Source organism: Artibeus jamaicensis, unplaced genomic scaffold (genome assembly GCF_021234435.1).
Source record: "Artibeus jamaicensis isolate MK-2021 breed Jamaican fruit bat unplaced genomic scaffold, CSHL_Jam_final contig_519, whole genome shotgun sequence".
In the NCBI taxonomy this organism is placed as follows: domain Eukaryota; kingdom Metazoa; phylum Chordata; class Mammalia; order Chiroptera; family Phyllostomidae; genus Artibeus; species Artibeus jamaicensis.
The window spans coordinates 31,290,001-31,311,705 of record NW_026521871.1 but is presented as its reverse complement, the minus strand read 5'-3'; the positions used below and the strand labels follow the sequence as shown (position 1 = coordinate 31,311,705).

The 21,705-nt window shown below is 40.8% G+C and overlaps 1 protein-coding gene across 1 annotated transcript in view; it reads left to right on the top strand.

Annotated features, from left to right (window-relative positions):
• The first annotated feature begins 3,056 nt into the window (after positions 1 to 3,056).
• Positions 3,057 to 21,705, top strand: part of COL6A5 (collagen type VI alpha 5 chain) — a 117,033-nt gene continuing 98,384 nt past the window's right edge. Inside the window, exon 1 of the mRNA XM_037143925.2 lies at positions 3,057 to 3,419. The gene's annotated coding sequence lies outside the window, so the exon portion shown is untranslated. The remainder of the gene's footprint in view (positions 3,420 to 21,705) is intronic.

The window sequence follows — 21,705 nt, the reverse complement described above, 5'->3', positions numbered from 1 at the left end:
GCAAGGCCAGATCATGCAGAGACTTGGGGCCATGGCTAACATTTTGAATTTCACTTAAGAACCATGGGAGCCATTTAAAAAAAAATTAGGACAGTGGTGATCAGATCAGCATTGTCAAAGAGCAAACAGAGGAAGCAAGAGTGGGATATGGGCCAAGCCCACATCCCTTTCCCTTAGATGCTATTTCTCAACTGTGTTTTATAAACTAGGGCAGGAAGGACGCTTTAAAAAGAACAACATATCACATAAACAACATAATAGCATTGTTAATGATCAATAATAATAATGAATAATCACAATAATAGTTAATATTTCCAGAATACTTAACCCAGACCAGAAATAGTTCTAAAGACTTTACATATATTAATTCTTTTAACTATTTTATGAAGTGGGTACTATCCTGATTTTTGTTACAGAAGGAAGTTCATTAGCCTGCCCGAGGTTACCCAAGAGCTTGGGATTGAACCTGGGTATTTTGGTTGTAGAGTCCATGCTGTTAAGCACTACACAATTTTAGGCAGAAATTAGGAGAAATAATAGAGCAACTGTTTGTATGCACTCTACTGGAAACTGCTTTCAAACTAAGACAAGTCAGGGTACAGTCAAGGATGCTCCCAAAATCAATGAACAGTCTCGTTAATATACTCAAATAAAACTTGAGGTGCACTTGGAGAGAAGTTCTGTTCATGAGTCTAGATACAACTAAGAAAATCAGATTTATCATCTTTGCCTGACTGTACCAAGTGCTACTCTGGCCCAGAATGTTCCCTATCCACTCCCTTCAGCAACAGAGGTAATGCTGAGATTGTGTGGATGATTTCCATGGCAGCCCTTGTTTAGATGTGAACCCAATTGCACACCTGCAAATTCAGTAGCACCCAGGTGTGCACACATTTACTCACAGAAATGCTCATGCTCCGGTGAACAAGATTGCCCTGTGGCTTGGGAAGAACTTGCCCTTCCGGACTCCTACCACAAGCCACTTCCCAGGAACAGTTACAGTCTGCGTTCACAGCCACTGCCACAGTCTACACACCTGCTGGGCGTCTGCACAGGATCTGTGAGGTTGCAGGACATTAGGAGGGTTCGTTGTGAGGAACTGTAAACCGAGGCGGCTGCAAGAGGAGAAAGCACATTGTAAGTATGGAAGTAGGGGGCACTTGCGGTGGCTGTTGTTTCAACATGTTCCTTGATAGCAATGCTCCCTTTCATTCACTGTCACTTCTACCTTCTCTCTATCCGTCGTCAGCAGGGTTGCAGCCAGGGGTCCTTTCTATGAACTGCCTCTGATTAGCGTTGGCTCAGATGTCCTTCGTTTGTTGAGGTTCCAACTACATGTGATTTCTGATGGGGGGCCAATGGCTTAGACACGGATGGCCAGGAAAAACAGTTACAAAGCACAGTTAGCAACGATGGTTCATTTCCTGTGTGGATCTGTGAGCACACAGGTGTCTCTGCCTTTCTCTGAATGCCCTGCAGTACATATTATGGAAGTGTGACCAGGGCTTCTATTCTGACTAGGACTTTCCGCTTAGCCATTTTACTCAGTCCAATAAGCAGTCATCTCGGCTGTGACAAATAAAGCATCACATTATCACACTGCTTTCCCCAAAAGCCACTGTTTACTCCTAGGAATGAAGAGAGCAAGTCACTGATACCCATTACTAGGTCTCTCACAGCTGAATCGCATCAACAAGAACTCAGTCTGAGAAAGTTTTCTTCTCCAGTAAGGCTCTACTCTAAGCTCGAGCGCTGGGGGGGGGGGGGGGGAGGCACCAGGCACTTACAGGGAGGAACTGAATTGTCTGGCTTCAGACCAAGAGCTGGAGGAACGGCTTTCTCCTAGATAAAAGGCTTGAGTTGTTGATGATGATATGATAATGATCATGCTCTAGAAGCAGCACTAGGTGGTCTTGTACAAAGAGCACAGCCTGCCCCCTCCCCCTATATCATGCTGCTTCCATTGGGTTGTATTTATGTTTCTTATTCCATCTCTTTGGGGACTGTTGAGGGGGGTCATGTTTGACAGTCAGAACCAGCCTGGAGGGTGCTGCCAGGGGCAGTGAATACTCACCTCCCCACACAAAAGAGAAACCTTGTGAGAGGGAAGCCAGGTTTCAGGGCCCTGACTCCCCTGCTTCAGGCCGAGACCACCTCCTGGAACTGAACATAACTGTGTTCTATTCTATGCAGCACATAGAATAGTGGATTCCAGAAGTCCAGGACACTTCAGCTTAGAGCCAATACTGTCTTCCGAGGAAAACCATTTCCCCCTTATTAATTAAAAAAGACACAAAAGAAAGATTTTTTTTACACATTTGTGTGCTCCTTGTGAAAAATAATAATGAAAGGCAGAAGTCCTGACCGTCCTCATGCAACTTCTCTGCATCCTTCCAACCCTATTCCTTCTGAGAGAAACTTGGAAACTTTGTAATTAACTTTGGGAGCAGCCCCTGAATCAAGAGGCTTGGTGCTTCCTTGCTGAGCAAGGGGAGCCCTATCACATTTCTTCTCAGCCTTTTAAGAAACTTTCATCAGTGTAAGTAACTGTAGCTGGTGTCTTCATGGCCAGTCTGATGAAGCCGACAAACTGATTTCAATGGCACAAGCCGGGATAATTTTTACTCCAAACCTTGACTGTGAGACATGCTCATGAGAAACAAGCCAACAAATAAGCCAACAAGCAAACAAAAACCAAGCCATTCATCTAAGAATAGACAATGCTTTCCAAGTGTTTCAATGCGATCTCTGCTAAATCATACGTTTATTTCTGTTGCCTGCTCCATCTCCCAACCCTGTCCATCTTGGAAGCTGCCCAGAGAACTACTGCTGCTCTGAGCAGGGGTGCTCTCTCTCCCTCCAACCCCGCTTTCCCGCTTTCCCCGATCTTGCCCCTGTGGGAATTTTCTCTGGTTCTCTGCAGGCTGGCTCTCAGGAAATCGCCGAGTAAATAGCGAGGCCTCAGCCCGGGCAGCAGCAGTGACCTCAGCTCAGTGTCTGGCAGATAAAGGCTGCCTCCGGTTTCTGAAGAATTCTGCTCTATCAAGTTGTTTTGGCAGCCTGCGCCTCCCCCCAAACCGCTGCAAGCCGCGGTGGACAAAGCCAACAAGGCAGCTGGAGCGTCTCTGGACACTCACTGGAAAACCCGCAAAGGGTTAAAAAGCCCCAGCCCTCAGGGGAGAGCCAGGGCAAGGTCAAGGGTCAGCGCCGGCTTAAAACAGCTGCCCTGCAAAGGCAGCCTGTGCTCAGTACTCACCTGCCGCTGCGCAGCGCAGACTCTGGCTTCCCGCGCGCTCGCTGCTGCCAGCTGCACCCTGGGCGTGGAGAGGTTACAGCGCCCACTCCAGTGGTGCAGCCCTCTGGAGAGCTGGGGGCCGCCTCTGGGGTTCTGAGTATCCCCGGACACTGGGGAGAGTTCGGTGAGTGCCGGGAGGGGTGGGGCTGGGGCCCTCAGGTGAGCGGAGAAGGGCGCTGAGGACAGGTATGCAGGTGTGTCTCTGTCGTATCCCTTTCTGTGATTTTGCACCTGCGTAAAATCCCAGACTGTAGAGAGTTTTGCCAGTTGTGAGACTAGGTTTTTAAAGGATAGACTTCAGTTGGACAGTACCGTAGAGCAGAGCTATTCAAAGTGTGATCCAAGGACTAGAACCATCTCTATCCTCTGGGACCTTGTGAGACAGGCAGATTCCTATGCCCCATCCTAGACACGCTGAAACAGAATCTCTGGGTATGGAGCCCAGGAATGTGTTTTAACGAGCACTCCGGAAGATTCTCCTGCAGCTAAAGTTTGGTAACTGCTGACTTAATCAGAGGCTATTTAGGCTAACACTTGGGCCCTTCCCTCAGCCCATGCAGGAAACCTCAAACAGCAGTGGGTGCACAGACAGTGAGCGAAAGTCATTAGACATTGGGGTCTGTTCAGAGATAATAAAAGCTTAGAGACGCTCATGGCTTGTGGGAATTGCTATTCTGTTTCTAACTATGAACTGTGATTTTGAAATGTCCTCAAAAACAGCACTCATGGCTTCAGCAAGCATATCTGAGTTTCTACTGTGTGGAAGGTTCCAAGTAAGGTTATTTCAAAGTGAAGGAGGGCGTTATGTACTCTTAAATCTCAAAACTAGTGGCATATTTTCTTCTTTAATTAGAATTTTGTAATTTGGTACAGTTAACTCAAAATGTCAGATTTGATATTTTGGAAGAGATGTATTTACTTTGTGAGCTCTGAACAAAATTCCTTAAGAAAAATTCACGTTGGCAAGATAAATATTTCTTATCCTGGTATTGACGTTTACATGATGCATTTTACAAGTATAATAAAAGGGATCTTGAGATTTCTTATTAATCATAGTGACAGAGACAATTTGTCACCTTCCCTGAAGAGTTCACTGCCAGAGTTGAACCTCATACAAACTCTGAGAAGAAATCAGTTGCTACAGACCCAAATTATGCTGTCTGTTCCCTGTTCTCCAAGGTTCTGAACAATCCCTGCAGCTGAGGCAGGCTCTTTACTGCTGGGAGGAACTTACTCATGAAATATTCGATGATGAAGGTTCTATGAATGGTTTCTGCCGGTTGTGTTTTTTTGGGTTATTCTCCTTGGGTAGCTTATCTTAAATATTAAATCTCAAGCCACTGTTGACTCATTCGGAAACTCTGGAGCAAATCTTTGCAGATATTTCTCAGTTTTCTCCTGTCTTCAGTGAGTGGAGGCAGGATGCCTGATTTTGATGTGACACCTGCTAGCATCATTTAAGTTTCTTCCCGAATTCCCCATCTGCTGTATGGTCACAGTGGTGAATCTTTATTAACATGTGAAAGGAGAGAAAATACTTAATAAAGTGATCATCTATTTAATTACGTATGCATGTGTTAAGTTAAAACATCTAAAAGGTTTTGTTCACAGATTTTGAAGGCTAGCTTCTGTTTCAAAACAACTTTGGAAATGTTGGTAAAATTGCCAGGAATGTCATACGCCTTTGAAAATAAAATTTGCCACTGTAAATAGTCCCCATCCTGATTTAGGGCTGCACAGAGATCTTGTTCATGAGCAATGAAAACACATATACTCAGCGTTCTTCTATAGCGAAGTATAACGTTTACAAATATGTCTTGTTTTTTATGGTTATTTTGTGTTGTGTTATGCCTCCTTCAAGTTCAAATCACTTTCCAAATGGAATGATTTTTAACTCTGTAACATTTACCCAGAACTCACTTGCTCTGACAGTGGAGGATGGGAATTCACTGGAGACGTGACCCTTTCTTGGCTTGCAGTTTGCTTTGAGGATGCCCCTGTCAATCTTGTAAGATCTCAGATCCAGTTCCTCTCCAAGCAGGTACAGAATAGGAGGAGGTGGGCACTGGCCAAAGCTGAGACCTAAGATATGATGAAATGCATGCCTACCTTATAAGGAAGTGTTAGCTGATGGGGCATTGGCATTTGCCTGCATTTTTGTCATGTCTGTTAATCCTCAGTACCCTGTGGTGCTACCTCCTTAGATTCCTCTGACCTGTTTCAATTCTGATCCTTCAAGCCACTTTTTGGTAGCTACTGTCATTCAATACTTGGTCTCTGAGAGGCTACTGTAAAATTCCACATTATTTGATGGGCCCAGGTGACACATTGAGACTTCTCCCTTAGCATGGTTAACTAATAATTACCTTGAGAAACTATAAGACACACAAAGAGAGCAGAATAATGGGATGAGAGCTTTATAAGGCAGTAGGACAGTGGAAAGAACATCAATTTTGCAGTAAAGAGCCTGCAAGCTCTTGGGTAAGCTGTACTGCCTCTCTGAGCCTCAGTTACTTCATCAGACATAAAAAGACTTACTTTTTTTTGCTGGGTCATACACCTTCTGAGTATATTTCATGAGCCAACTTTAGCTACAAAGAAGGTTTGAAAATATGTTTTCATAGCTGAGCACATTGCCCCAGCCATCAATATAAACATTCTATTAATTTGAAAAAAAGAGGGAATATTGGGTAATAGATAAGTGACTAGGGAATAGTGGGAAGTCTCTGCAACATGGATGCAGAACAAGAATGGTTCTTTGGAAAAGGAAACTGGGACTCAAATCAATGGAGTGGACCAGAAGAAAGCAAATAATGGCCAAACAGAAAAGAGTCAAGGAGCAAGAATTCGAAGAAATGAGGAGAGTCTAAGGAACCTCCAGGACATCTTTAAACGCTCCAACATCCGAATTATAGGGGTACCAGAAGGGGGAAAGGAACAGTCACCAATGGAAAACTTATTTGAACAAATAATAAAGGAGAATTTCCCCAATCTGGCAAAGGAAATAGACTTCCAAGAAATCCAAGAAGCCCAGAGAGTACCAAAAAAGTTGGACTCAAGAAGAAACACACCAAGGCATATCATAATTACATTAGCCAAAATTAAAATGAAGGAGAGAATCCTAGAAGCAGCAAGAGCTAAGGGGACAATCACCTACAAAGGAGTCCCCATCAGACTGTCAGCAGATTTCTCAAAAGAGACCTTACAGGCAAGAAGGGGCTGGAAAGAAATATTCCAAGTCATGAAATCTAAAGACCTACAACCAAGATTGCTCTATCCAGCAAAACTTTCATTTAGAATGGAAGGACAGATAAGGTGCTTCTCAGATAAGACCAAATTCAAGGAGTTCATCATCACCAAGCCCTTATTCTATGAAATGTTAAAGGGACTTATCTAAGAAAAAGAAGTTAAAGAAACATGAACAGTGAAAGAACAACAAGCTCACAGTTATTAACAACCACACCTAAAACGAAAGCAAACTAAAAGAACAGCTAGATCAGGAGTGGAAATATAGAAATGAAAATCTCAAGGAGGGTTAGCAACAGGGGAGTGGGAGGAGGAGATGGGGGGAGAAGGTACAGAAAATAAGTAGCATAGACAGTAGATAGAAAAGAGATGGGGGGGGGCAAGAATAGCATGGGAAATATAGAACCTAAAGGACTTGAGACACATGGACATAAACTAAAGGGGGGTAATGGTGGGGATGGGGGGGCAGGGTGGAGGGGAATGAAAGGGGGAATAGAACAACTGTAACAGCATAATCAATTTAAAAAAATAAATTAAAAAAAAATAAAAAAATTAAAAAAAAAGAATGGTTCTTTGGAAAATGGTAGGTGACAATGATTGTGGTGGGTACTGGTATGTATGTGTGTATGCATTGGGTAATAGAAAATGTGGCAATCACAAGTTTCTGGGCAACTGGATGGCTTGAGGATGTTCAAGTCAAGCAGATAGACTCCTGAGATAAATAGGTACCTGGCTGTGAAATTGTAGTAATAACTGTGTCTCTATTTAGGTCTTGAAGCACTTTGTATGCATGGTTATATCTAAATCTGACAGTAATTCTGAGAGGTAAAAAAAAAAGATTTGTTTATTGCCACTTCATTGATAAGAAAGTTGAGGCTCAGAATTATTGAACTCTTGCCCAAGAGTACATGCCCAGTTAGTACTGAGCTACCCTAGATCTTAGTTTTCCTGACACCCAGCTGATGGCCTTAATGGATCAGAGGAAGGTTGAAGAAGAAATGGAAGGATAAAGATAACTTCGCATACTTTATCTTAACCATTGCAATAATGTAGGAAACATAATTTGGAAAGAGGGAGATAATAAAATTTTGCAAACTGTATAATGATTTCAGAGCCTGGGTTCACATCAGCATATTATTGCTTACTAGGTTGTGTGAACTTGGGGAAGATACTCAACATTGCTTTTTTCTTCTATGTCATGGGCTAGTAGTACTCACCTCATAGAGACTTTTTTAAAGATAAAGAACAAAGAATAGTGATAGGCATATCATAAGAATTATGGAAGTGCTTGCTGTTTTAGATAGACCATAGCTAAGAGAAACAATTGAAAATTGAGTTGAAACAGCTGACTGCAAAATAAATTCAGAAAAAAACCAATAGCTTTTCTATAAAGTAGTAACAAGCAGCTTAAAGTATAATGGAAAAAAATGTCATTCTCAGTACCAATACAGTACAAAATAGCTAAGAATGATAAATGTGAAATGTGTAGAATCAACTTCTGCTGCATTGCTGTGCCTGAACTTTATTCTCCCCACTGCCCCAAATGCTTGTTCAACAGCTGCACAGAAAACCCAAAGCACCAGTGTAGCTCTTATGCAAAAAAACTTTCAATAAACAGGGAAACATTTGTTGTATACTGGAGATTAAGAATTACTCCAGGAAACAGAAAAAAATTACACTAAATTCTAAAGCATTAGGAAACATAGGTTTTATAAAGCAAGGCTCAGAGAAATGCAAGGGATAATGAAAGGCAAAGCCAGTGAAAACACAAAAGGAAAATAAAGCCTTTACACAATGAAAATCTCAATTAAAAGCAGCTGGATACAAGTCAATCTTATAGAAAATTGAGTTTTGACTTAGAGGACAGCTTTGGGAAAGGTTCCTAGAATGCAGAAAACAAGGACAATGAGACAAAAAATGATTAGGAAGCCCTGGATGGTGTCGCTCAGTGGACACCACTGAGTGCGGGCCTGAGAACCAAAGGATTGCGGTTCAATTCCCAGTCAGGGCACATGCCTGGGTTGCAGGCCAGTTCACAGCAGGGGACCCACAAGAGGCAACCATACATTGATATTTCTCTCTCCTTCCCTCCCCCTCTAAAAATAAATAAATTTTAAAAAGTGATTAGGAACAATAACAGTGATGGAACACAGAAAGGGCGTAGGACTAGGTGGACTCTCTGGGAAAAGAGAAGAACATAAGGAATGAATAACATGGTACTTCTTTGACCTCAAATTATTATTAATTTCAGGATCACACCATTGATTTAAAACTATCTCTTCAGGAATAAAAAGGCATGATAATAAATATTATTTATTATCATAATAAATGATAATGAATGAATATGTCACTTATAAGACATTTCTCAGTTTGAGAAGGATTAGAATATGAAAAAGAAATATTTTAGTGGAAGAAATGTAGAAATAAATGAAAACCTTCCCCAAGTAAGAGAACATCAGAATTGGCAGATCAAAGGTCTCATCATGTTTTAGAAACAAACCCCAAACCAAAAATAAATGAAGAGTAACACAGTGTTATTTAAGAATGAAAGATGAACTATTGAGGCAGAAGAATAAAAAATTAATTAGGCTGGCCATGCACATTATGTCAGTGATAAAGAACTTAGAGGGAAAATGAAAGGAAAGAGCCCCAGTTGGTGTGGCTCAGTGGATTGAGCGCTGGCCTGTGAACCAAAGGGTCGCCAGTTTGATTCCCAGTCAGGACACGTGCCTGGGTGGGGACCAGGTCCTCATGGTTTGGGACACATGAGAGGCAACCACACACTGATGTTTCTCTCCCCCTCTCTCTCCTTTCCCTTCTCTATAAAAATAAATAAATAATATCTTTTAAGGAATTAAAAAGAAAATGAAAGGAACAAGACCCAAGAATTCTATAGCCACATTCTGTTTGGCTTGTGTTATATTTCTGTTAGGCAGCATTGATTCAGATAGCTCTAGATGTCAAGTTGGAAAGTAGCAGAAAGACATTCTGAGTTATGCCAGAGCACAGTAAAAATAGCCTCATCTATTGCCACCTGAGTATTTTCAGAGGACCAACATCTTCTGGGAGCTTGTCAAAGTGCAGAAACTCAGGGCCCATTGCAGAGCAATGTATCAGAGCCTGCATTTTAACAAGATGCCCAGGTAATTTTTGTGCACATTAAAGCTTGAGAAATGCTATCTTAATCCGCCACTTCCTAAAAGTCATCCAGCCCAGGGCTTTCTAACTGTTATATATTTCATGGACTAGAGATGTGCTGAGACATCGACCTCCTTAGACTGAGCTGTAGGGTGGCAGACCTTGGGCTGAGGACCTAAAGAACATTGTCGCTTTCTGTGTGTACACTGATCTATAGTTTTGCTGTGCAATGTGGCAGCCACTTACCACCTGTGGCTATTGAGCAACTAAAATGTGAGGAGTCTGAGTTGAGATGTGCTATAGGGGTAAAATACACAGCAGCTTTTAAGACTTAGTAAGAAAGAAGAATGCAACATGTCTAAATTTTTTAATTGGTTATACATTGATATTATAATATTTTGCATATATTGGGTTAAGTAAAATGTATTACTTAATTTCATCTATTTCTTTGCTAATGTGGCCACTAAAACTTTTCAAATTATGTATGTGTTTCGTATTCTGTTTCTACTGGACAGTGCTGATCTTGTTGCTCTAGATGGCAAAAGAAAGAATGAAAATAAAGAACCCAAGAATGTATATGGACTTATAAGGCACATTAATTCCATAAACTTAAAGAATTCTACAGTTCTTTAAAGTTAGAAATAAAATATAAATAGCTGTGGTATTGTAGTCAAAAAGCAAGAGAAGTGTAATTCTTGAGAAAAAAACGTATAGTATAAAACATGTTTAAAATTTTTTTATCGTAATAGATTGGATTTCCCTTGCCCCTATAAAATGCAAGCAAAAAATTAAAGAAGAGGAATTAAATGTAAGCAAACTAATTTTTTTATCTTTCATAGGTGGGGGTCATAAATACCATTGTTTTATTTCTACAGCTGATGAATTTAGAAATTTAACTTAAAATATTTTATTTATAAATAATTTTAATTAGTTTTCTCTAAGTAAAAATCTGGTATATATTATTTCAAATCAATGATTACTGAAGGGGAAATAAAAATAAAAGAAAGATGACAAACCAAAAAAGTTAAACAAACAAAAAAACAGTAGGGAAAAGTAAAAGATAATAATGTAAAATAAAGATGACACAGGTAAGCCCAAACATATATAACATAAAATAGAGTTTTAATGCTTCTCTTAAAAAAAAGTTACATTTGGCTCAAAAGGCTGAACACAGCCAAATGTTTTATACCAGAGATACATCTAAAATAAAGAAATTTGATAGTTGACCTTAATGATTTGCTATCCAAGAGAAAGCAGAGATCACAATGTCACATCAGATAATGTTGTGATCAATAAAATTTACTAAGTGGAACATTGTGCATGCTTTTGTTGCCTCCTTCTCTTCCTTCCACATTTTTTAACCAATATATTGCATTAGCTATTGACCAGGCACCAGTAGAGGCTGGGGACACAACAGTGACCCAAGGCAGGGGGCCTTCTCTGATGGAGCTTGTGACCCAGAGGTGGCCCAAACTGCAGTCAAAGGTCACGTAATAATGGTAAACGAATGACGAGTATAGTCCATGATGAAGATACAACTGTCATAAATAAACCTTATAAAATAACTGGCATGGTATAAAAATATATAAAGCAAAAACTATAGGAAATAAGGAAGAGTTGATAAGAATACAGTGTAGGGGAAATGTCGATGCACTTAGATTAGTCCTTGAGAGATTTGATAGGTAAAAATAAATACTGATGACCTAATAGATAAATAAATAACTCTGTTATCCATTACAAAAGTATCTCCAAATAATATACTCTTCCCCAGACATCCATTGTGAACGAGCATCTGCTCAGTTGGCAGGAACGTAAGTGGCCTCAGGAATAAGCCAGTGCTGAGAACATTGTTCCTGAACCCTAATACAAGTTGTCCATAATTCTGCTGTTAAAGTTGTAAGAAAAGAATAACAGCTTACAAGTTTGGCATACAGTTTTGGATTTATTCTTGGATTCCCTCATATTTGTACTGTGATGGGACTGTTTGAGCTTTGTCCTCAGTTTTAATGTATTTTAATTTTAATATTCAGACAGTTGGCTAATATGATGATTCATGGGTGCATAGAAAAACTTCTAGAAGAATATATATAAACAAACTGGTATGAGTTTCATCTCTGGGAAGTGGGTCCCATACAGGGTCTGCCACAAACAACATCCATTTTAATTACAAAATCATAAGCATGTAATTCTGTAACATGACAATATCGTACCCAAGCACACCATGCGACATTTTAGGTGAATGTCCATCTCACGTGAGACATTCACATACCCTACTGACCACACCCAAGCAAGCCTTACGTCTGACGGGCACTGTGTATCAGTTGATGTACCAACGTGAAGGTATGGTGGAAGGAGTTCATGCAACTGGGAAGGAATAGACTGTTAATGACATTGATTAGAATTGCTAGTTTACTGGGGTAATACAAAACAGGTCAAGTTGGTTTTATCACTGTGTCTAAAGTCCCCATGCACCTCTTCACACCTATCTCTTATCCATCTGCTCCCACCACCTTCCCTGGTACACCAATCTATGACCACGTAATATATCATTCAAACTGGGTTCTTAAAAATTATACATTTATTGAGGTATAATTTATATGCAATATAATACATCCATTTGAAGTGTACTATTAGAGCCGTTTTGGCAAATGTATACTCTCTACATCCCCCACCAACGTGATGCATTGGTTATAGTTGGTCAACATGCACTGAGATATAATTATTATGCAAAGTCCATTGGGCACATAGGGTTTACTCTCGATGGTATACTTTCTGTGGGTTTGCAAACATGTCATGTGGAATAGTTTCACTACACTAAAATCCTCTGTGCTCCACCTATTCCTCTTCCCCCCAAAACTTTGGTGCTCACTGTTCTCTTTATCGTTTACACAATTTCCTTTGCCAGAATTTCATATCATTGTAATCATACAGTATGTAGCCTTTTCAAATGGGTTTCTTTCCCTTATTAATATGCATTTAAGTTTCCTCCATGATGTCTCATGGCTTGATAGCTCTTTTCTTTTTAGTTCTGAATAATATCCCATGGTCTAGATGTATGACAGTTTATCCATTCACCTACTGGAGGACATCTTGGTTGCTTCAAAGTTTGGTCATTATAAATAAAGTTGCCATAAATATCTGTGTGCAGTTTTTTTTGTTTGTGTGTGTGGACATAAGTTTTCAACTCATTTAGGTACATGATTGCTGGATTGTATGGTAAGAGTATATATTGTTTTGTAAGAAGCTGCCAAACTGTCTTCCCAAATGGCTATACTGTTCTCCATTCCCACCAGCAATGCATGAGAGCTCCTATTGCTTCATATCTTTGCCAGAATTTTGATTGTCAGTGTTTTGGATTTTACCATTCCAGTAGATGTATAGTGGTAGCTCATTGTTTTAATCTGCAATTCCTTGAGAATACATGATGTGGAGTATTTTTTCATATGCTTATTTTCTTTCTCATATATCTTCTTTGATAAGGTATCTATCTAGATTTTTTGCCCATTTTTAAATTGGGTTATTTATTTTCTTATTGTAGAGGGTTTTTTTAAATTACATTTCTTTTTTTTTAAATTTATTTATTTATCTTTAGAGGGGAAGGGAAGGAGAAAGGGAGAGAAACATCAATGTATGGTTGCCCTTTGTGCATCCCCTGCTGGGAACTGGCCTGCAGGGAACCGGTCTGCAACCCAGGCATGTGCCCTGACTGGGAATTGAACCGCAATTGTCTGGTTCACAGGCCCGAGCGCAATCCACTGAGCTACACCAGCCAGGGCTCTTACTGTAGAGTTTTAAGAATTTTTTTACCTCCTTGGTTAGGTTTATTCCCAGATATTTTATTTTTCTTTTTGCTATATCAAATGGGATTTTTCTCTTTATTTCTGCTTCTGCTGATTCACTGTTGGTATACAAAAATGCCTTTGATTTCTGGATATTGACTTTATAACCAGCTGTTTTGCCAAACTCATCAATTAGTTTGAGGAGTTTTTGGGTAGAGTCTATAGGATTTTCCATGTACACTATCATGTCATCTGCAAACAGTGACAGTTTTGTTTCCTCCTTTCCTATTTGGATGCCTTTTATTTCCTTTTCTTGCCTGATCGCTGTGGCTAAAACTTCCAATACTATATTGAATAGAAGTGGTGAAAGTGGACAACAAAACAAACAAGTAAGCAGAAAAAAAAAACCCAAAAAACAAAGACACTGAAATAGAGAACAAGGGGATAGTGACCAGAGGGGAGAAGGAAGGGAAGTTAAGGGGAAAAAGGGGGAGGGATTTGGAGGAACAAATAGGAAGGACACAGGGACGAGAACTAAGGGGGGGGAGGAAATGGGAGGGAGGTGGGGAGCAAGGGGCAGGGGAGGCTGGGATGGGAAAAATAGACAAAAAACTGTACTTGAAAAATAACTAAATAAAATTAAAAAAAAAAGAATTAAACAGGAAGAAGATACACACACAAAAAAAAGAATTTTTTTGGTCTTTTGGATAACAGTTCTTTATCAGGTATATCTTTTGCAAATATTTTTCCCAGACTGTGGCTTGCCCTTTCATTCTATTGACAGTGTCTTTAGCAGAAGAAAAGTTTAAGTTTAATGAAGTACAGTTTATCCATTATTTCTTTTATATACCTTACCTTTGGTGTTATATCTGAAAAGTCATTGTGAAACCCAAGGTTATATAGATTTTCTTCTGTTACCTTCTAAGAGTTTCATAGTTTCACATTTAGGGTTGTGATCCATTTTGATTTAGTTTTAGCAAAAGGGTATAAGATCTGTTTAGATTCATTTTTTTGCATGTTGATGTCAAACTGTTCCAGCAGAATTTGTTGAAAGGACTATTATTTCTCCATTATATTGCCCTTGATCCCTTGTCAAAGATCGGTTGACTATTCGTGTGGGCATACTTTCCTACTCTGTTGCATTGATCTGTTTGCTTACTTTTTACCAGTACTGCACTGTCGTGATTGTTATCGTTTTATAGGAAGTCTTGTAGTCGGGAATGTCAGGGCTCTGACTTCGTTCCTCGCCTTCAATGTTGTGTTATCTATTCCAGGTCTTTTGCCTCACTGTACACATTTTATAATCAGTTTTTCAATACCCATGAATAATTTGTTGGAATTTTAATTGGGTTGTGCTGGATCTATATATGAAGTTGGAAGAACTGATGTTTGGACACTATTGAGTCTTTCTCTTCCCCCAGCTTGGTTAGGCTCTAGTAAGAGTTTCGCCTGAGGGCAGGTCTTGTTAAGAACAGAGAATCTCTTTGGATTTCAAAAGGGTTCTTTTCTCCTCCTCCTGCTGGAAACACTAGGAGCTTTTCTCAGATCTCTGCTGTGAGACCTGGGAAGATTAAACTTACATAAGTGTAGGTGCCAACCTATCACAGGGCCATGGCCTGGAGTTTTTAGCACTGCAATCTGTCCACTCTGAACCTCCTGCAATTTTCAGTTACAGGTCAGATTTTTCTGCTCAGCCCCTTTGGTTCCCACAGAGGGTTTTTCTCCTTTAAATTGTGATTTTCCATATCTGCTGGTCTGGCTTCAATTTTGAGACACTAGTTTACCCTGTGGCCTCACTCCTGATGGATATAGAAAGAGTTGATTTTCAGTTCCTTCCACTTTTTACATGCTGTTAGGAGGACAGAGTGTTGACTTCCAAGCTCCATACACGCCAGACAAGAAACTGGAAGTCCTAGGACAGTTTTAAGAGAGAAAAAAAGGTACCGTTAAGCATTATACTAGGACAAAAGTCATATAGTAACATTGTCCTGGGAAACTGCATCCTGTATTTGAGATTTTTTTTCTCCTTAATTTTATTTTGCTTTACTCAGGAAAATGTAACTTTTAACTTAAGAATGAACTAAAAATATTCTTAATGCTGCATCCTAGAAATAAACACACAACATTTTTTTGTGGTTTTTATATGGATTTAATTTTGGGGGGAGGGTTTTTTTTAAAAAGGATGGAAGGGGAAGATTATTATCTATCAGCTTGAGTTAAGGTTCTCAAGAAAAAATTGAACTCGTGCTCTATATACTCAACTCTATATTTACCCCCCTGAGTTACTGTAGACATTTAACTAAATTTAGCAAGTGTTTACTTGCTTGGGATTTTATTTAGGAGAATCCTAAATAGACGAAAACATGGTCCATTCTCTTAAAACTTACTCTAAAGATGGATGACAAAACACGTACACAGACATAAAAGAATACAGCTGAATAGAATGTATAACTCAGCTTTAAAAAAATAATGGTACAGACTGAGTGCCGGGAGCAGACAGGAACATGGAAGGTGGGTGTGGCTACAGTAGTCTGGGACTAGGCTGGGGAGGTCTTAAAGTGTAGTTGGATTTGAACTTGTGCATAAGAGGACTGTTCATGCAGAGGGAAAAACTGTGGATACCATGGTGTTTGGTCAGCTCTAGAGCATTAGAGACTTTGAGAGCTTTCCAGCGAGTTCTGGAAAATTGCAACAGGAAGGAACCATCATAGAGTCCCCACTTTTCCATTGCCCAGCAGGTCTAGTATTGAAGCATCATCAAAGGTGACCAAGTATATACTGGACAGGACTCTTTTGCATGGAAATTATCAAGCTAGGTCAACACAGATCAGAAGTATTAGCTGAGATACCTAAAAAAGTCCAGGGGTTGTTCAGACTGATTAAGATTTTGATGCCATCACAAACATATCTCTCTTGATCTTAAGGTTCTCCTTCATGATGGCAAGATGACTCCAGAAACTGTACGTTTCTATGGAGCACAGATGGAGAGATGACTGGCCCTTTAGCTCTTACTCTTTTGGGACCTCTTGCTCCTTTGGCTGTAAAAGGGGAGAAAGAGAAATTAAATTTCATGCTTTTAGTGTGCTATTCATGCCATGTTTGATTTAGGATTTAGCAGTGTAAACCTCCAATAAACTGTTTACATACTTATTTCCCATCCAGCAGGCTCAAGACTTAACACCAGTGCCTTTGGTGTGTTATTATAACTTACTAAAAAAATCACCGTTTTCTTTTGGTGTTTGAACCTGTCATAAGGTTGCAAGCTTTGTGTTTCACTAAATTAAGGTTTTTTGTTTTCTTGCTTTACCAAGTCGCTTTTAGAACTCATGCATTGTATTATATAAAACAGAGTGCCCCATACCAAATGCAGTTTACCATTCGGAATGAACGCAATTTGTCTTCACAGACAGTTATGATCAGAGGAATATAATAAAAAGAAAAGAGATAAACAGTCATTATCCCATTATTAATCTCTTGTTTTGTCTCCTGGCAATGGCTGTGGAGTTTTGTTCCCTGTCTCTGCATGGCTGGCCTGCATGTGTTGAACCTCCCACAGGAAATAGCGAGGCCATCTGGTTGCTGCCCAGTATTCATCGTGCAGAGCCTTGTTTCCAGATGTGCGCTTTGGCTGTTGATTCCTCCTGAAATGGGTTTGGGGTACCCTTCCCTCAGGGATCATGCTGGCTTTAAATTCCTATCAGCCTCTGAGATTTTGAGCATTTTAACATGTAAGAATGGGCAGCTTAGTTCACATGGCAGCTGCTTGATCTTGGAGCTTCTCTGTGCCCTAAGTCTGGTTTGAGATGTATATCCTCCAAAATGGCCAATTAACTTCCCCAATGTGTCACTTGTTCATGCCACTGTCTGCTTCAGGACCTTCTATCATTGCATCAAGCAACAAGAGACTTCGGGGCTAGGGGGAAGCTTACGGATGTGTTTCAACCCTCTCATAAGTGCTAGCCCCTCCGATTCTGATGTCATGGGATAGCTATGCCCCAATCTTTCCTTCACTTTTTCTTTGGTTATTTTTGAAACATTGGCAATTTGGTACTGGCTGCTAGCTTCCTGTACCAAATGTCAAGATGCCACAGGAGAGAATAGGAAGTTGAACCATCAAGAACCAAGAGCCATAGATAATTAACCAAGGGTGGCTGACCAAGAATAACCACAGGGCCTGGGGTAGAAGTACTTGGATAAGAGGTAGGCTAGAAGGGCATTGGGAATGATGAGCCTAGATTACAGCAAAAGAGGGAGCCTGCCCTCTTTTATCCCCATCTTATCTGGAGGAATACAAGCATTCACCCTGTCTTCAGGGATACATTACTAGCCAAGGGAATGAAAGATGACCCGGTACACACTCAAAATTTAGATTTCTCTTGAAGGCACAAGTGATATGAAGAATAAACCAATAAGAACCACTTATACTAAAGGAAGTGGAAGTGATGGAAAAGGCAAGTAAGAAGGTAAAGTGAGATACATTGGTGAGATGGCTGAATGACACATTTCCCACTCATCACCCTCCTCAACAATAATAACTTGGCATCCCTCTCTGAAGGAACATCTTTGTGGGAGCTTTGAGAACCAAGAAGTCTATGAAATCAGATGCAGTTCAAGGCTGAGGAAACTCATTTTGAAAAAGCAGGGCTCACACCCAGCTTGTTGACTTGCTGACTGTGGTCTGTACCCCTGAGGACTCAGGTACACCCCCCTTCGGCTTTGGTCCTGTCAGCAGCACCACATGCCAAGGGACCTGGGAGGAGTGAGTCCCACCTGTAGACCCTGAAATGGCCTGTGAACCAGCTCCAGTCCCTCTTGGACACAGTCCAGGAATGCCTGGAGGTGACCTCATTAGGATGGCAACATAGGTTGTTCCTGATCTCAGTCCCCCTCACAAGAAGATCAACTATGGTGGCAACTAGTCATATACAAGACAACACTGTGAAAATCCCAGAACCTGGGGGTGAGGCAGAAACAACCCCTGGACCACAGAGACCAGGAGGGACCATATTCAAAGGAGTAAGAGGGGTGAGAAGAACAGCACCCACACAGAGAGGGTCCCCTTGGGCCTTTGCTTCCTCCAGTGGGAAAAGAGCATAAGGGGACACCTGGCTCCCCCAGCATTGTGGGGCACCTCCCAGGAGGCCCATTCAAGACTCACCTCATGGGGATCACTGGGGAATCTGCAGGGCTTGACCACTGGGGGTCAGATAGAGATGGAGAAGGGGGATGGGGCTTACAGCAACCAGTGCTCTGATCTTTTTTTTATAGTTTATTTATTTATTTATTTTTAGAGAGAGGGGAAGGGAAGGAGGAAGAATGGGAGAGAAACACCAGTGTGTGGTTGCCTCTCATGTGTCTCCTACTGGGGACCTGGCCTGCAACCCAGGCATGTGCCTTGATTGGGAATTGAACTGGAAGCGACCCTCTACTTCACAGGCCCATGCTCAATCCACTGAGCTACATGAGCCAGGGCCCAGTGCTCAGATCTTGATGTGCCACATTCCTGCTTGCAGCAGTATCTGGGCAAAGATCCAAACCAGGGGCTCTGCCCATCTACAGAGCCAACTCCATGACCTGTATGGCCAGGGCACTTGGTTGGCCATTCTGCCTGATTTGAGTCCCCAGCCAATAGGCTACACTGGCTGTGGAGACCATTCTATGACCCCACCCCAGCAAGGAAGCAAATTGCAACTCCATCTAACTACTGAGCAAAGCCTCTAGTCCTACATACGAAGAACCTGGGCAGCTGTGGAACCCATCTTATAGCTCTGCTCAGGCAGAGAACTAAGGCAGCATCCCTGCCCAGGTGGTGGTGAGCATAGTCTCTGGCCTCACATTACTGGGAACCCAAACAGTGGCCCTGGATAGCCTTGGAGCACAGCCTGTGATACCACCCAGCAGGGAAGCCTTGCCTGATTGCCAAACATAGCCTTCCCAGGCAGGAAGACCAGCCAGGGACCCTGCCCTATCATAGGTTAGAGTCTGCAGATCCAACCGACCAGGGAGCCTGGACAGTGACCCTGAATAACCTCAGAGCGTAGTCTCCATTACATCCCCCACCACCCCAACTGCAGGATACAGTGGAGCTCTTGCCCAACTAGGGCCCTGAGCAGCAATATCACTCAGCATTGGAGCACAGTTAGCAGACTACCTGATTGTGAAGCCTGCAACCTCACAACTTTGAGGTATAGCCCATGTCCTGGCTTGACTGCAGAGCATAGCCCTGTTATACTGTGAAGCCCAGACTGTGGCCATGCCTAAACATGGAGTCTAGGCAGTGGAATCATTCATTTGGAGAACACAGCCTGCGATTCCACCAGACCAAGGGCAGTTGCAGAGCCCAGACCATAGACCTGCCCAGCTATGCAGCCCAACCATTGGCATTGCCCTGACAGGGAATGCAGGCCATGACCTTGCCAGAATGGAGGTGATAACAGAGCCCCACTAGTGGCTACAGAAAAGAGGAAACAACATACCCAAACTTCTTAGATATAGCAAAAATAGTTCTAAGAGGAAAGTTGTGTGTTAATAGAAATGCATGCATTAAGAAAAAAGTATCTCCCTGGCTGGTGTAGCTCAGTGGATTGAGCGCAGGCCTGTGAACCAGAGGATCATGGTTCAATTCCCAGTCAGGGCACATGCCTGGGTTGCAGGCCAGTTCCCTGCAGGCCAGTTCCCAGCAGAGGATGCACTAGAGGCAACCATACATTGATGTTTCTCTCCCCTTCTCCTTCCCCTCTAAATATAAGTAAATACAATCTTTTTTAAAAAGAAAAGAAAAAAGTATCTCAAATAAACAGCCTAACTGAATATGTCAAGGAACTAGAATAAGAACAGATTTAGCCCAAAGTTAGTGGGGGAGGGAATAATTAGGGCTAGAGCAGAAGTACATGAAACAGAATGGGAAAACAATAGGAATGATTACCAAAATAAGAGCTGGTTCTTTGAAAGATAAACAAAATTGGCAAACTTTTAGGTAGACTCACAATAAAAAAGGACTCAAATAAATGAAATTATAAATGGAAGAGGAGACATCACTACTAATACCACAAAGGATCATGAGATTACTGTGAAAGATTATGCTAACAACTTGGATAACTTGGAAGAAATGGATACTTTCCTAGAAACAAATAACCTACGAAGACTTGATTTATTTCCTGGAAGAAATAGACAGTCTGAACAGACCAGTGATGGGGAAAATATCAAATCAGTAATCAAATACAGCAAAGCCCAGGAAGAGTTGTCTTCACGGGTGAATTCTACCAAACATTTAGACAAGGATTAACAATAAATCCTCAAGTTCTTCTAAAGAATTTAAGATGAGGGAACACTCCCAAACTCATTTACAAGGCTGGCATTACCTTGATACCAAACAAGATACTAGACAAGAACACTGCAAGAAAAGGAAACTGTCAGCCAACAGGCCTAAACAATATATATGCAAAATTCTCAACAAAGAACTAGCAAACCAAACTCAACAGCACATCATTTGGGTGCCAAGATAATGCAGTATCCAAAGTATGTAAAGATCTCTTACAACACATCAATACAGAGACAAATAAATGGTTGAATTGTTTAATATATATTTCTCTAAAGAAGACATACAAATGACCAACAAGTACATGAAAAGATGCTCAACATCATTCATCATTAGGGAAATGCAAATCAAAGCCACGGTAAGATACCCATTTATACCTACTAGAATTGGTATAATTAAAAAAAGAGACAGTAATGAGTGTTGGTGAGAATATCAACAAGTTAGAACCTTTATACATTGCTGGTAGAAATATAAAATGCTGCGGACAATTTGGAGGACAATTTGGTAGTGTCTCAATACTTTAAACAAAAAGTTTAAATAAAATGAAAAATTCCACTCTTAGGTATTTGCTCAAGAGAAATGAAAACATGTATCTACAAAATATTTGTACATGAATATTCATAGCAGTATTATTCATAACAGCCAAAAAAGTAGAAACACACTCAATGTTTATCAACTGACTGACTGATTTTTAAGATATATATCCATACAATAAAATGTTACTCAGTGATCAAAAGGACTGAAATATTGGCTTATGTTACAACATGAATAAATGCTAAAAACTGTGTGTTAACAGAAAAGTTCCAAACACAAAAGGCCATGTATTATGTGATTTTACTTATATTAATGTCCAAAATAGGCAAATTCATAGAGAAGAAGGTAGATCAGTGGTTGACGGGCCTGTGGTGAGGGGAGAATGAGAATTACTG